This window comes from Mustela erminea, chromosome 13, assembly GCF_009829155.1.
Source record: "Mustela erminea isolate mMusErm1 chromosome 13, mMusErm1.Pri, whole genome shotgun sequence".
Classification (NCBI taxonomy): Eukaryota; Metazoa; Chordata; class Mammalia; order Carnivora; family Mustelidae; genus Mustela; species Mustela erminea.
The window spans coordinates 50,649,760-50,666,980 of NC_045626.1; positions in this window are offsets into that span (position 1 = coordinate 50,649,760).

A 17,221-nucleotide genomic window follows, 5' to 3' on the forward strand; every position below is an offset into this window, starting at 1 on the left:
TTTAGTCTTTTCCATTAGGTACACAGTTTTCTCATATCCTGGTCCTAGAACACTGTGTTCACAAAAGCTTTCCAGTGGAACTTTGAAGAATGATAGTAACAATGTTTGATGCTGTACATTGTTCTTAGAGTCCTGTATTTGTCACCTTTTACCCTCTGTGCATTTTCTAATGATAATTGTTGATCTCATGGGAGAGATAGGTGCCCAGCTTAGACATCCGAATGTAGTACTTTCTTTTGATAGGTGTACTGAGTTCCACAGCCTATTAGACAACAAGTAACACACCACCATGATCTTCAGAAAGAATGAAAAAAAAAAAAGCAAGAGTTACAGGAAAAATGGAAACTTTTTGCTCCCATTCTACTTTCTGTCCTTAAGTGACTCACTTGCCATTATACTCATTAGAAGAGTTCCTCTCCTTCCTGTCTTCCACATTTGGTTTTAGTCCAACAGATTGAGAATCTTTTGAGGCTGGGCTCTCTTGGTTTCAGACCTTTAGGAAATGATAACCATAAGAAAGTCCAAGTAGTGTGGATGACTAAGAACACGACCTGCAGGACCTAATGGACTGTCTAGCTGGAGGGTTTCACTGTGCTCCCTCCAGAGTTCCGAGTTCCCACTGCTAAAGTTTCTTGTGCATTTCATTTCTTTCACTTGCAAAAATAGAGACAAATATTAACCTGCTTTCCAGGATTGATGCCTTCATAAATAATAAATCCATGATCTCAGGGTTTCAAACCAACCAAAGTAGACTTTTTTCTTTTTCTTTTTCTCTCTGGCATATATTTGAATTGACATTAAAATTTCAAGAGGAAGAATATATTGTCCAAGTGGAAACTACCAACAGAAATGCAAATTTAAAAAAATTTATCAATACTGAAAGCATATTCACTTTGATTTAATAAGCTATACTCTACATACATACATACTCTACATACCTCTTTTCTGCTTGCCTCAGTCTCCATGAGTCTGCCCCTGACTCACTGAGAAAACTGGGAAGAATTACTTGACTTCTTGACTTCTGCATGAATTGTTTATACAATTAATGGGAAAAGGATAAATATATTCCTTCCTTTTGCTTCTTGTCTTCTGTGTAAAAAGCACAATGAGGACACATAACATTGATTTTCAAAATACTTGATTTTCCTATAGGAACATAATCGTTACTGTATTATTGTTATTATTATTATCCTATGAAATTTACTGGTTAGGTTAATTACTGTTAAACAGCCATTTATCAACATACAATAGAAATAGCTTAACTGTCAGACCAACATACTTCTTAAAATCTTTTGTATCTCTTCAGTTAAATAAACCTGAAGTGTATCAACAAGAAAAAAAAACTAGAAATGCATGGGCATTCCTGAAAATGAAAAAAAAAAAAAAAGTAAACTAGCAGTGTGGCAACTAGAGAACACCTATAGCTTAGTACAAGGCAGAAAATTCGTCAGCAGGTCTAGATGCCTTCTCTTTTAGAATACAGTCCTGGGGATGGAGACAGAAGACTGCCAGACAGTCACCACGGGGGATGGAGTTGAGCTTCGTTTGAAGACATTCAAACTGCCTGATTTGTTTGTAAATCTGGGTCCAGTTTTTTTCTTTCGATTATGATGAGATAATTTAAGATGTCAAGAATCTCTTATTTAAAAATATTTATTGATTTGGTATTGAATTGTTCACTAGGCATGCCTCAGTCTTATGAGAATGGGTTCTTATATTTAATTGCTTTAGAGTTTTGAAATGGGGGCATCTGGGTGGCTTAGTCCATTAAGCATCTGCCTTCAGGTCAAGTCATGATCTCAGGGTCCTGGGATTGAGCCCGTGTTGGTGTTGGGTCCTGCTTCCGTTCTCCCTCTACCCTCCCCTCACTCGGTCTCTCTCTCTCTCTCCCCTCTCTCAAATAAGTAAATAAAATCTTTTTAGAAAAAGAATTTTCCAATGAATTTAATTTCTATTTCCTTCCCTGGGGAAATAACTCAAATGTTTTAGTTACTACACCCTCCAACAAGTTCTATTAAAATGCAAATGCTAGCCACTAATTTAGATAAAAACCCCTCTCCCTTTAGTCAAACTATCCAACACAATTAGAACTGGGAGCAGATGTCTTGGCTTCATCAAGATATTTCCTCTTACCCTTGTTTATTACAGAAGCTTCTGGCTAATGAGTCACGGGCAGGACCTTATTTTTTCACAATTCCTACGGCAATTTTTTTATTCACTTTTTTTCTAAATCACTGTTAGAAGATTAGAAGGAAAGAAAAAAAATAATAATCCACTACCATAATAATAAGACACAGGTCATTTTTTTCCCTTCAAGCAGTAGTTTTCTTTTCATTGTTGTATTCTCCGTAGAGTAGTTTCATTCTTAGTTATTATTTTAGTTGTGGTGCTGCTTAACTTCTTGCTTCCTTCCTTTGCTCACCTAGTATTTTGACTCCTTTAGATCCTTTATAGTTTACTGCTTGTTCAAACTTGCCGTTTATGAGAAATGCCCTTTTTATGACTTGTGTTACCTAATAAAAGAGCTGCAGGGACTTACTGGAGATGATTGAAGCATATTTTCCCTTGGAAAATAGTTTTAATGGCACATAGATGAGGGGATAAATATGGACAGGTCCCTCTTAAGGGCAAGAATCATGATATTTACTGCTTTTATTTTCTTATAAAATCTAGTATATGAAAAAGGTATAGCAAGCGCCTAGCAAATCTTCAGTGAATTGAATTGAACATTCCTAGTAATGTTGCTAATATTTGAATTGACAATGGACTTTCTGCTTCTTCTAGATGTGATAGGAGCCTCAGGGCAGGCTTTGGATATGCACAGCAATTACTGAGATAGTTTAATGGTTTGTGACAAACAATGGCGCAACACATTTCAAATAATGATACAAGGCCAGCACATTCAGCACAGCCATATTTACTCTGCAGACCTTTACTGAACATTGGATCAGATACAATGATGACCTAGGTACTATGCCTGCCTCCAAGGAGCTCACAATGTAATGCCCTTAGCTAGCAATAGGTGCACTTTTAGAGATGAAGGACTGTTGTCAAAAGAAATAAAATTTCTGGAGATAATGTTTTTGATTAGTTGAACATATAGTTTTTCACTTCAAAACTCTGAGGCAATAAGCAATGTTAAATTGATACTTTTATTTCTCAAAGTACTGTTAATGTTGATTTTTTTCCCCTGAAATTTTCTTTTCAATTTTTATTTGGTCAGTCAACTTCTTCATTGCCTATAATAATAAGTATAAATAGATCCCTCAGGTAAGTTGAATATCTCAGTATTTATTCTTTTTTCCTATTAAGATTTTTTAATCTATCTAATAGAATGTTACCTTTTCTTTGATATTGCTTTTCAGCTTATTTTATTGCTGAAATACACTGTGACTGCCCTGATATTTGAAAGTAATATACAGAAAGTATCGTTGATTTGGCCTCTAGATTCTAGGGGTTAATGATAGCATTCGGTTGATGATAATTGTGTTATTTTAATAAATAGACTTGCATCACCTATAACATATCTATTGGCATATTTTAAAATCTATTTTTATTTGTCCTAACATTGCATAAGACAGAAAAGAGATACACATTACCTAGCAAATCAATTTTCCATATGAGATACTGATGTCCTATGAGTTTAAATGACTTGCAATTATTAACCAAAGTCATTAACATTTAAAGTATAAATATGAGGCACTTGGTGAACATTCCACACTTTATCGAATTTGAAATTTAAAGTGGAAGAATTAGAACTGGAACAAGAATTCACTTACCCTCTTCTAAGGACACCAGCTGATGGACTCCGACAGGATCAGAGCACCACCCTCATGATTTTACTTAACCCTAATTAACTCCTGCAGTGCCCACCTTCAAATACCATCACTTTGGGGATCAGGGCTTCAACATGTGAATTTTGGGAGACACAGACATTCAGCCTATAACAGTATGCAAGAGCAACAAAATCTCTGAATGTCACTGTAAATTTTTGTAGAAATATAGATTTCTTTATTATCAATCTCATTTATTTAAAGAGTCTAATTACAAAGTCAGTGGTTTACTTTCTTATATTGGAGAGATGATAATTAATTATCCATGGGCTGTAAGCTACGAGATTTGATAAGAATCCAACATGCTGAAAGTCAGTGCTATGTTATTTGCTGTCAGTTGTCCTACAGCTGCCCTTGCCAAACTACTCCTCTGTTCTAGCTCCTGATTAACAAGGTAGGCATCAAATAGCCTCCCTGGGATTTGGGAGGCAATTTCAATTGTGGTTAGATGATTAGAAACACTGTTTCAGTTTTAAGGTATCTTTCCCAGCTTTATTGAGAAATAATTGACAAATAACATTATGTAAGTTTCAGGTGTGTAACTTGTTGATTTGGTACACTTTTCTATTGAAAAATGATGATCACCGTGGTGCTAGCCAACAGGTCCATTGTATCGGGTAACTCCCATTTTTTTCTTGCAGTGAGGACATTTAAGACCTACTCACTGAGCCCCTTTTAAGTATATACTAGAGAATGATTAACTATTATCACTGTGCTGTACATTACATCTTCAGAATTTACTTATCTTAAAAGTAGAAGTTTGTACTCTTGGACCAACTTGATACCAGCTAAACCTTGAATTGGTTGTAGTCTCATTAAAAAAAAATATATTGGGCACTGTTCTTGAGATAAAATTACAATCTACTTGGAGACAACTGTCTCTTATGACCTGTAAATTGTAAGTATTCAAATATACCCTAGGATAGGGTGAATGCTATAAAACTAGAGAAGTTACTGGGGTGCCTGGGTGGCTCAGTGGTTTAAGCCTCTGCCTTCAGCTCTGGTCATGATCTCAGGGTCCTGGGATAGAGCCCTGCATCTGGCTCTCTGCTCAGCAGGGAGCCTGCTTCCCTTCCTCTCTCTGCCTGCCTCTCTGCCTACTTGTGATCTCTGTCAAATAAATAAATAAAATCTTGAAAAAAAAAAAAAAACCTAGAGAAGTTACTTAATATATTGATATAGATTAAACAATGATCTTATTTTACCTGCTCTGAGAAAAAGATCTATTTTTTCTTACTTCATATCTCCTTGTAGTATCAAGCAACTTCAATCTTTTCTTGAGAAAATTCATCTTAGATCCTTCATTGGGAATTTTGGTCTCTTTTCCTCCCCCTCCCTCCCCCTTGTCCTGGATACATCTGCAGTGCATCTCTATTTAATACTGCTGCTTAAATGCCTGTGGGAATATTGTGCTATTGCTCTTCCGGGTGGAAACACCGTGGTGCAGACAGCTTAGGAGAACCTTAGGAGAACTGTCTGGGTTCACTCTCCATCCTAACACAATCTGAGAGTGCTTCTCAATGGCCAATTCTCCAGTCCTCAATTATAGTAACTCAATTCTTCTGTAAGAGTGAATGGTGGAAGATATAAAATAAAATGATTTGCATCATTTGCTTTGGTGATTTACATTCTGACCCCATTCACTTGAGAATAATATAGATATATAAAATGTATTGTAGGTTTATTAAGTTGAGTATTTTATTTTTAACACTGGCAACTCTTTTAAAAATGTTTTCATGGAGGATAAAAGGTATATTTGGACCATTCGTAAGTCATTTTTGAGAAATTAGAGCAGTGCTTCTTGTGAATGTACATGTGATCTTATCTTGCTAAAATGCCAATTTGGATTCATAGGTGTGGGGATGGGCCTGAGAATGTACATTTCTGTTGAGCTCCTAGAGGATGCTGATATTGCTCGTGCTTTGACTACGTTTTGAGAAGCAAAGCACAGTAAAATATATACCTATATCTATATATTGAAATTAAATAATTAGCCAGACATTTCCCACATCACCAGTGGAATAAAGAAATTAAGTAATGTTTGTCCAGAAACTTTTCAGTATCTCCCCAGAAAGATTGCCTTTCTTATACTTATTAAAATTTTTAAAAGGCTGCTTTTTTGGTGAATGCTAGAGTGAATGGATAAGGAATGGTTGCTTAATCCATCAGATAAATCTAAAGTAATTGCGATTAGCTTGCTAACTCAGAGTGAAAGCAATATAAAGATTTTCAGGTAGCAGATTTTCTGCTTAATTTCAAATGAAATATTATAAATACCTTCTTTCTCTTTTGTTCTCCTCTCCCTATTTTATTAAAATGTTTGCTGGAATGATTTTTTCAGTCTTCCTCAGGTGACATTTTTGGAGAGGATGATCATTCCAAGGTTTCACTAATGGGAGAGGAGTCAGTAAAGAAGACAGAATTGGCAGAAGGCATCCAGCCCCCTTCCTTCTGCCTACCTTAAGAAACTCTCATGTTCTCTCTTTGTATTCCATGCCATAAGCATCTGTAAGTTTCGAGGACTCTGTGTCATTTTTATTCTCCATGCATAAACAAAACTGTAGCATCTGGACTTATTCTCTTCAAACTCTTCTGTCGGCAATTAACGTGAATACATTCAGTTCCTGGATAAAGGAGAAAGAAGCACAATTTCAGTGCCAGGGCCAAGCTAATTTTCCCACTTGAACCTAACTATGGGCTACGTACTTTGGGGAATAAAGCAATCACCTTTTGTTTCCTTTGTCTACTTTATGAAATGGTTACAGCAGTAGTTGGGGAGAAATTGTGGTAAATGTTCTTATTCAAACTCTCTAAAATTTTCCCTCTTGGTACATTTTCTCTATATTTCTTGTTCCTCATCATATAGCGTTTTCTCCTCAGCTTCTCTTTTATGGAAGGGCACCAAATCTCTGTTTTAAATTTTTAGAGTTCCCTTTGACCTACATATTAAGGTTACACATAAGAAAATAAGTCTTTGTTCTTCAATGAGACTTAAAAACAATGAGGGAAAGAATTATCCCAGTTGGGTTAATCTAGATATCAGAATACAACAGAAGGAAAAATGTTGACTCATAGAGTTGAAATAATGCAATAATGTTGGAAGGAGAGTAGTGCAGGTAGCTGTCTCTCAAATGGTAAGTTCTTAATCCTTAGTTTAATTCTTAGTTTAATTAAAAGTTAGGTTCAGCTAAATACATGCTAATAACCACATGGTAAAGCTCTCTAAGAAAAGTAGTAGCGACCTCAAAATTCCAGAGTTTAAATTAGATATTTCCTTAGGAAAAATGCAATAGAAATAGTCTATTACAAATGAAAAAGTTATTTAGCAAATGATGCACTTAAGAATACTTTTCTTAAATGGTCAGAAGTCAACCACTCTGCATAAATAACCCATTTTAGAATTTTTTTCTGGAATTATCGCTAATCTCACCATTTTAATTTATTTGGCACCTGTGTTCCCCCAATCAACCATCTAGATATACTGTTTTATTCCTGGACCTCTCCTATTTTCTATGATTTTGGATATTTCTTATAATTACTTACTATATTTATCTATCATCTGATAAATTTAGAACATATTTTGTTTATATCAGGAGGGAAACTAGGATCATAAGCATAGGATTTGAAACTAAATATAAAAGATCTTTATCATGGGGCTTTATTTAAATTAGCTACAGAATTAACATATTGACTGTCAAATGGAAATTCAATTAGTGAAAACATAAGGAGGTTTAATTTTGTCTATATACTTAGATATTCTTGACATTTTAGAGAGAGTAGAGAGTAGCCTTATTTATCCCTGGGGGTCAAAGGCAGGACATAATAGAGATATTGAGAATCATGGTGCATAATATAATTTCCCCCAACTTCTCAGAAGGTAAAATCTCTTATTTGACATTGTCTTAAAAATAATAGCACTTTCAAAAGTATATGCAAATGGCAGAACATAAATCATTGTTCTACTTGTTCATCTGTAGTTTAAAAATTATAAATTTTCATTGAACAACATCAAGAACTTTTGAATTGAAATTCAATGTTGAAAATATTGACAAATATCAAAAAGTAAGTGAAGGCATTTGGTAAATGCAGTTGATCTTGTTAGTTTAATAGTGCCACGTCTAGCTCTCTGATATTTTACCAAATGGCACTACCTATGGTTGTGTACATGTGATGCATACATTTCTTATTATGCTTTGATGGTTGAATATTTCAGCTGTGTTACATTGTGATTTATTTCTTAGTGTTGTAATATTTTGACTATAATATACCAAAATAAATATTAAGATCATTTACAAATATTTAAGATTTCACTTAATGAATCAGCTGATGCTATCAATTGAGGTTTAATGTTACACAACTGATTTGTCATCAGGTACCAATAGAGACATACAGGATAATACATACAAGGACAGCTTTGATCTAGAATTCTTTCCACATTATGATATTTCTTTTTCTTTTAAAGATTTATTTATTTGAGAGAGAGCAAGCAAATGAGTGGGAGGAAGGGAAAAGGGGGAGAGAGAATCTCAAGCAGAGTATGCATAGACTGTGGAGTCCAATATGGGGCTTGATTCCATGACCCAAGAGTTAGACACTCAACCGACAGAACCACCCAGGCACCCCATGGTATTTCTAAGAAGTGATGAATTATGTTACTTAAAATTTAGCTTTAAGGTACAAAAAGTTAAATTATAATAACAATGTATTAACTTATAAAAGCTGGATCTAATGCTGTAGCAAATGTGAAATTCTATTAGTAATTCTATTTTTTTCCTGCCAACACATATATGATAAATTAATATTGTCTGATAGGGAAGGAACTTCTGGGGATAGAAAATTAAGAAAATGTGATATGTACTGAAGTCATAGGAATTTTGGAGACAATTCTGAATTTATGATAGAATTGTAAATAAAAAGTTGTCAGTTTACTAAAAACAAGTTAGAGAATATAGAATGTATATGAAATTTATCATTCATAGTGTAGAAGGCATGATAAACTTATTACTTCTATGATTACATATCTATGAGTTTTCCCATGATATTGGAAATCTGAGATTAAGCTAACTGAAAGGACACATTTTATTTATTTATTTATTTTTAAAGATTTTATTTATTTATTTGACAGAGATCACAAGTAAGCAGAGAGGCAGGCAGGGAGAGAGAGGGGGAAGCAGGCTCGCTGCTGAGCAGAGAGCCCCATGTGGGGCTTGATCCCAGGACCCTGAGATCATGACCTGAGCTGAAGGCAGAGGCTTTAACCCACTGAGCCACCCAGGCGTCCCGAAAGGACACATTTTAATTTATGAGTTCCTAGTTGATTTCTATAAGGGTATGAAAATTCAGAAGTTAATGATGTTTCCTCAACTTCATAATAAGACAACTGGTCATGAAGTTCTTATAAGAAGCCTTAGAGGGGCACCTGTGTGGCTCAGTTGGTTAAGCGTCTGCCTTTAGCTCAAGTTATGATCCTGGAGCCCTAGGATCCAGCTCTGTACATCAGGTTCCCTGCTCAGTGGGGAGCCTGCTTCTCCCTCTGCCCTTCCCCTTGCTTGTGCCTTCTCTTTTTCTCTCAAATAAACAAAATCTTAAGAAAAAGAAGCATTTAGAATATGCAGAAGTCTATTTTAATAAAAGGGATTTAAAAATTTCATTGATGTTGAAGAGATGCTTAAGACCAATTTACAAAGGATTAAATTAAGCTCCTTGCCAAAAATTGAGTTTGATTTTAATAAAATACTGCACTAAAATAGCACCAGTGGGAGAAATGTGAAACTGAGTGGCATGACAGCAAAATTAGGTGAATTAGGCAGAGTTTTTGATATACATTGTCATGCATATCTTTTGGACATTGTGGTAATGAAGATTAATGGTGAAGACTTAGAACACTAAAACATTTCAATACTGTCAGTTCATGAACTTCTAAACACATAGATTTAAAATACTTGCAAATGTTCCAGATATTTTTAAATAAAAGGAAGTCTTAACAAGGGGAATGCTATGGTTTTACCAAAAAGCACACTGAACTATGTTATTGTGCACTATTAGTTGTGTTTCAGGAATTTCTGCAGAAGCCTCAAAAATTGCAAGTTATATTAATTGATTCTTTAACTGTGCATATGGTAGTGAATGTAAATGCACATACATTTGTTGATAACGATTTTCTTACTTGAATTTTTGCTTAGAATTTCTTTACTGTTTTCCATTTGGTAGAGGAATTCTTTCTACAGATTTTTAATGTCAGAACTAGAAACCGTGGTTTTAAAATTTTATGAATCAAAACCTTTATGAGAATCAGTTAAGAGTTTAAAGATTTCTCTTTAAGAAGTGCACTTAACCATATGTAAAAGAATATTTAGCATATAATGAATTTTGTTCTACTGAAAACTCACTTACTTCACAAGAACACTATCTAATGAAACTTTGTTCCTCATAAAAAATTATTTCTTTTAAATTCTTTTTTCAAGCAAAAAAGAATGACAAAAGAGAAAAATATCAATAAATACAAATTATGCAGATAAAGTAAAATCTAAATTCGCTTCTTTGTAATTTTCAATAAGAAAATTGTTGAGTTCTGACTTGAATAGCTTAAAATTAAAAAGTCATCTTTGACATGGCATATCATTTTCAACATCCAGATGACTTGGAATTTTTAATTTGGATGACACTTACCACAGTACCTAAAACATAAGATTTGCACACAAAATATTTGTAGAATGAATGAATCAGTGTCAAAGACTGACACCATTGCACAGCTGAATTTATCATCAGGTGCCAATATAGACATCTAGAATGATACAGGACAGCTGTGATCTAGGATTCCTTCTACTTCATGGAATTTCTAAGAAGTGATGAAACATGTAACTCAAAGTGTAACTTTAAGGAACAAAAAAATTATGGTTATATTGTGATGTTTGGATAATTAGCTGTTGTGACTCTTTAGTAGCAAACACAATCAGATTCTTATAGTTACGTGGGCAAAGAAGCTGTCCTGAAGGAGACAGGTGCTCCATGAGAAGCAAATAAATTGTTGCTTCCTCAAAGCAATATTACTTGAATAGTCAATATCTGATCGGTATGCACGGGAAGAAATTGATTTTCTTTCAGTAAAAATTATCTGACTTTATCTTCAAAATAGAACATGAGTGATACGAATAATAATTTTTATAAGAACCAGGCAAGTTCTTGAGGAACATTAAATCCTTTCAACGTGACATATTGTGATTGATGTGAATCCCTTGTTTCCACTTGTTGTACCATGCGTTATGCCAGTGCCGAATTTCTGCTGACTCAAGATCCATCTCAGGGGACTAGGTTCAGTACTGGAGGCAAGGCGGACGTGCCATGTCCCTCAAATCTGTGTGTTACAGAAATACAGCAGAAATATTCTAAAGAAATATCGATAGAGATAGTCTAGAAGAGTGTCTTTCTTTTTAAAATTTAACATCAGCAAAAATGGGATCATTTTCTATTTCACCAAATACTTGAGGAATTACACAGGAAACCTGAAAAATTGGTAACAGCTTCCAACCTTATTTAAGTGTTGCTTCTGTTTTCCTTAGAAATTGAGATAGAAATGTTTGTGGCAGCTGTCACTTTTGGCCTGCCTCTTAATCTGGCTCTGCAAACACAGGTAGTTTGCGCCAGGGGAAAAACAGAGTTTAGCAAGACTTGGTGTTGAATTCACATGCAATCTTTTCTTTTACTAAAGTCAATAAGGCCTTCTCCATCAAAGTTGGCACATTCAATTTTAAGCTCTGAGCAGTTTGTCTAGCAGAGTTCAAGCATATTTCTGATAGTCTATAGCTCCTTGCCTGTAGAAAAATTTAGAAGGCTGTTAAATTTGGCTTTTGTTTGCAGATACACTCTAACGTTGGAAAGTTCAGAGTTTTCCTCCTGCATTTTCCTTCTGCAGAAAGAGATGCTTGGTGGGGGAAAAAGAAGCAATGTAATTTTTTAGAACACTGTAATCAAACTCTACAGACCTTAGTAGCAAGACTTACTTTGTGAAAAATGCCAAAAATATATGCTAAAAGAGTTAAGCTGTGAAAGAGCTCTCTGTCTTACCAAATGTTTCTGTGACCGGAATTTACATTTTTTTTTTTCCAAAACAAAAGAAATCTCTTTCAGGAGGTGAATCATGAATGTGAAGAAATTCTTCAGTGATCCAATGAATGTCAGCGTAGTAGGGAAGGCCTTTACATTCTATCCCAGATTCTTGTCCAAACCTCTTTAAGGTGGATGCCATTCATGTCATGAATGATAGGACTTGAACCTCTTTTCTGTTGTCAGAGAGCTCTAATGTTCCTAAGTGAGCAGAGGTGAACAGCTGTGGCTTTTTTTCATGAGGGTACCAAGACAAGGTACAGAAAATGTTTCACCTGTTAATTATCAAGAATAGCAACATTTTTCTTATGCCTGGGGTTTTGCTTAGTCTTTGCTATCTTCCCTTCAGTGACTAGTAAGTAGGGATTCTTCTTTAGCATCAGTGTGCTTTAAAAAATGGTAGCCCAGGGATGCCTGGGTGGCTCAGTTGGTTAAGCGGCTGCCTTCAGCTCAGGTCATGATCCCAGGGTCCTGGGATCGAGTCCCACATTGGGCTCCTTGCTCCGCAGGGATCCTGCTTCTCCCTCTGCCTCTGCCTGCCACTCTGCCTGCCTATACTCTATCTCTCTGACAAATAAATAAATGAAATCTTTAAAAAAAAATGTAGCCCAGGAGTTGGTAGCATCCAGTCAGAAGTGCTTGCATGCAATAGCTTGGTAGAAAGAGATGGTACAGCCGTTGTTTCCTTTATGGCCTGCATCAGAGTATTAGAGAAAAGTTTTGAGACCCAGATATTATGTGATGAATCAGTTCTTTAATTTTTTCTTTCCCAAACAGTCCTTTCAAGAATATGTAGCTTCTCCGCATGGTTTTTAATCTTTCATATCTATCTTCTTTAATGGAATAGCAGGGTTATGAAAACACTGGTGTTTAAAGGCAGGATTTTTATATGGGAGAAAAGTCTAAGTTTTAGTAAATTCTTAGCTTTTTCAATTCAGACACTCTTCTCATGAAAACAATTCATACTTTCTGTTGTATTTTTAGGACTGACAGATATAAAGAGTTCCTTCGGATTTGTTCTCCCTTGCTGGGAAGGGCTTTGCAACAAAAGAAGCACCGTGCTTTTCATTTCTTTTCAATTCCAGTGATGCAAATAAAACCCAACAATGCAGGTGCTCCATGGTACTCAATCTTTGAGATTTCCCCACTTAATCTAGGACTCACAGATACAGAGATAGAGGCCCCTGAAACCATAATGTGAATGTTTATTTTCTATCCTCTCATTTATTATTATTAATAATTATTAGTTCAGCCAATATTTTAAAGCACTTACTCTGTATTAAGAGCTGTGCTAGTCCCAGGCTACCCCTGCAGACAGACAGACATGGTTCCTGTCCCTGGAGTAGAAGATAAAGAAAAGCAAATAAGGCATATCACTATAGTTCTGTACGACTGTGACATGGCCACACTTGACTAGACAGACACACAGTTCAGTCTTAGAAAACTCAGGAGAAATTTCTTGGAGAAGTGACATCTAATTTGTGTTGTAAGTTATCTCAAGGAGTTAGCCAGGTAAAGAGGAGAGAGGACAGCATGCCTGGCAAAGGGAGTAACTTTGGGCCCAGAAGCCAGGGAAGGCAGCGCATGTTCTGATGAAATGAAGCAGTGCAGCACGTTGAGATGGGGAATTAAGGTGGGGTTGTGTGGAGAGGTGAGTAAGAGGCTTTGTGAGCCCATGTTGAGTGTTTGGATTTTACCTTGTAAAGATGGTAAGCTATTTAATGTCAAAAACATAGATATCACAGATGTGCATTTGAAGATGCATCTTATCGCAGTTCAGAGTGCAGAATTTAGAGACAGAGAGCCTGGGTTCTTATCCTGGCTCTACCATTTGTTAACTGCAGGGTCAGCTAGCAGAGGAGCTGGAGGCAGGGCAAGAGAGGAGGAGAGATAAGGAGGGCACAGCACTGCTTTGTAGATGAGCTAAACGTCCGCTGTGTTTCTGGATTCCAGTTAGACTATAAAGATGGTTTGTGAATACCACGGAGAGGTAGAGTATCTTCTCAAGTGAGAAGAAACAGAAAATATAGTCCTCCTATTCACACTTCTTACTAGAGAAAGGGAGTGAGCACATCATTCTAATATCATTCGGGCTGGTGATCTGGGCTTTGTTACTAGTTTTCACTTTTTTTTTTTTTTGAGTTTTTTGAATTATCCACAAAATTCTTACTTATCTTCCTTATATTATCTTCTGTAAATCAAGAATTCGTTTTATGTAAGAACTTCTGCAAAGTCCTAAAAATGGTTCAGGTATCATGTTAAGACCTTGGATAAGGATATTATAAGTTTTTAGCTTGTTCTGGGACACCTGGGTGGCTCAGTTGGCTCTCTTGATTTCGGCTCAGGGTTCCCATTTTTGATTTCATGATCTCAGGGTTGTGAGATTGAACCCCATGTTGGGTTCCGTGCTTGGTGTGGAGCCTGCTTAAAATTCTCTCCCTCTCCCTCTCCCCCTGCCCAACCTGCCTCTCTAAAAACAGAAAGAAAAGAAAAAAAATGTTTAGCTTGTTCTCAATCAGGTCCACACAGCCGATGCCATTAAACCTCATGAAGGCAAATGATGCAATAATAGATGATGACCAATAAATTTGATATTATCACATTATCATTTAAAAATAATCCTTATTTTTACTCAGCAACATCAGCCAGCATGGTTATAGTAAACTGAATAATTTCAGGGGTGCCTGTGTGAGTTAGTCAGTTAAGCATCTGCCTTTGGCACAGGTCGTGATCCCAGGGTCCTGGGATGGAGCCGTACATAGGGCTTCCTGCTCATCTGGGAGCCTGCTTCTCCCTCTCCCTCTGCTCTTCAGCTGCTGTTCTCTCACTTGCTAAATAAATATTTTAAAAAAAACTTTAAAAAAATAAACTGAGTAATTTCAAATACTTGTTCTATTTCTTAGCTTTCTGATTCATTGACTGGTCTTTTGATTCTTGTGCCAATGTGGTACCATTTTTATTCTCAAGACTAATGCTAGTCATATTAATGATAAAAATTACTATCATTTATGAGCATATACTATATCCCAGGAATTATATAAAAAGCATTATGTATTTTACCCAGTTCAGTGCATACAGGATACCTTTGAGGTGCTTACTTTCTCATTTGAAACACAAGGGATGAAAGGCAAAAGTAGTGACATTAATCAACTTGCTCAATGATGAACAGCTAGTTGGTTGTGGAGCTGGATTCATATCTGAGTTAACCTCCTCTGTTGGGATATATGTACCTCCACGAAAGAGTAAGTTTCTCTTATTTCTCTGACCTGTAACTATGGTGCTTTATAGCCATGTTCCTGCTTTAGTCCTCCATAAAGTCTTAGTGACACTTCATTACGTTCTTCTTCTTACAGAAACCTTCCCTCCAATCCCACTGTTATTTTGTTAGTATATGATTTTCGTATATTTATTCAGAAAGGAGGTTGCTGTGCAGGTTAGATTTTGTGCTATCTTCGTCAAGATTTATTGTGTAACTTATACAACCTTTGTAAAATAAATTGTGCCATGTTCTATGTTTTTATATGCTGTGAGAGAATTTATATGCTATGGGAATTATGAACCCCTTCGAAGTTTGAAAGCTTTCATGCGTAAGTCATCTGGCTACTCAGCTCATTTTAGAGAAAATTGTTTGACCCATGGAGAGTTTTTTGGTTTCTCCTTCCATTATTCTTAAATTATTCAGGTTTTCCACTGCTTATTGAATCAGAGAAACTTACCCATTTGGAATTTTCAAGTTCATTAGCATAAGATTATAAATAATATTTGATTAATATTAAAAATATAAACTCTGTCAGACTCTTGTTTTCATTTGTAATTTTTTTCAGTTAAATTAGTCTCTCTTTTATTAGATTTGTGTTTATCTTATTTTTACCCAAGAACTAGCTGTTTATATTAGCTCTACTCTTTAAAAATAAATGTTATTTCACTGATTAAAAATGTGTCATTTTCTTAGGATTGTGAAACTTATTTGTATTGATTTTTATTTTTCAAATGATATATGAAATTATGATAGTTAATACAACTCTGAATGCAGTTTTGCCGTATATCACATTGTTAGCTTTTTCAAATAGCATATAATTGAAGTTTTGAGTCTGTACTTTATCCAATAACTACTATGTATGTATAAAATAACAAAAGGTTGTAGATTTATTGATTGAACTTTTGTTCTTTTTTATTTTCTGGTTTTTATTGCAGATTTTCATAAAAACTTTCTATTTTGGGAAGTTTAATGAAGTTTTTTTTTTTTTTTTAAAGATTTTATTTATTTATTTGACAGAGAAATCACAAGTAGATGGAGAGGCAGGCAGAGAGAGAGAGGGAAGCAGGCTCTCTGCTGAGCAGGGAGCCCGATGCGGGACTCGATCCCAGGACCCTGAGATCATGACCTGAGCCGAAGGCAGCGGCTTAACCCACTGAGCCACCCAGGCGCCCTAATGAAGTTTTTTTTTAGAGATTCATTTAAAATATTTATTTCACCCATTTAAAAGTTTTAAATAATTCCATGGACTTTCAAATAAACTGTGTATTCTCAATGTGTATATGGGTAGCTTTAGTGATTAAATCACCATGATTATATAATTGTAGCATAATATTGCAAAATAATATATATCATAATTAATATACTATCAATGTTATTATGTGTATATATTCACACATTTGCATGCATAATAGTCAACTATATCTAATCTATATTATTCAAATCCACACTATGGATTATTTTTCCATACTAGCTGAGTGGGGATAAATAGATAATTTAACTTTTTCTTGAGTCCAGCTTTTCCCCTCATGCTGTTCTGTTCTTGCGTAATGGAAATTGGTCCTGAGTCAGGCAGATCATGTATTACTGTCTTTTGTTCCAAGTGCTATTAGCATTTTTTTATCTCTGTGTTGTTTCTTAGATGTTTTATTAAGCATGTGTCAAAGATCAAATCAAGTTCTGTGAGCTAGTTGTGAGCTAGTTTTCCCTGTTTTTCTCTTTTTTTTCCTCTTACACTGTCCCCATGTTGAACACAGTGCCTGACACATAGCTACTACTCCAAAACATTTGTGGAATGAATTTCCAGATGATTCCCCAAGTCTCATCTATTTTTAATGCAATATTAGTATTTACTGGCTCCATTCTCACTCAATTTCTTTCTCAACCCATGGATTATCTAAAAATACAAAATTATGCTTGTGGCACTTGTCTCCTAGCTTGACCTATTAGCTTTAACTACATATCTAAGTATTCCTAAATAGCATGCTTAAATTTATCCATATTTTGATCTTTATATAATTAATATATT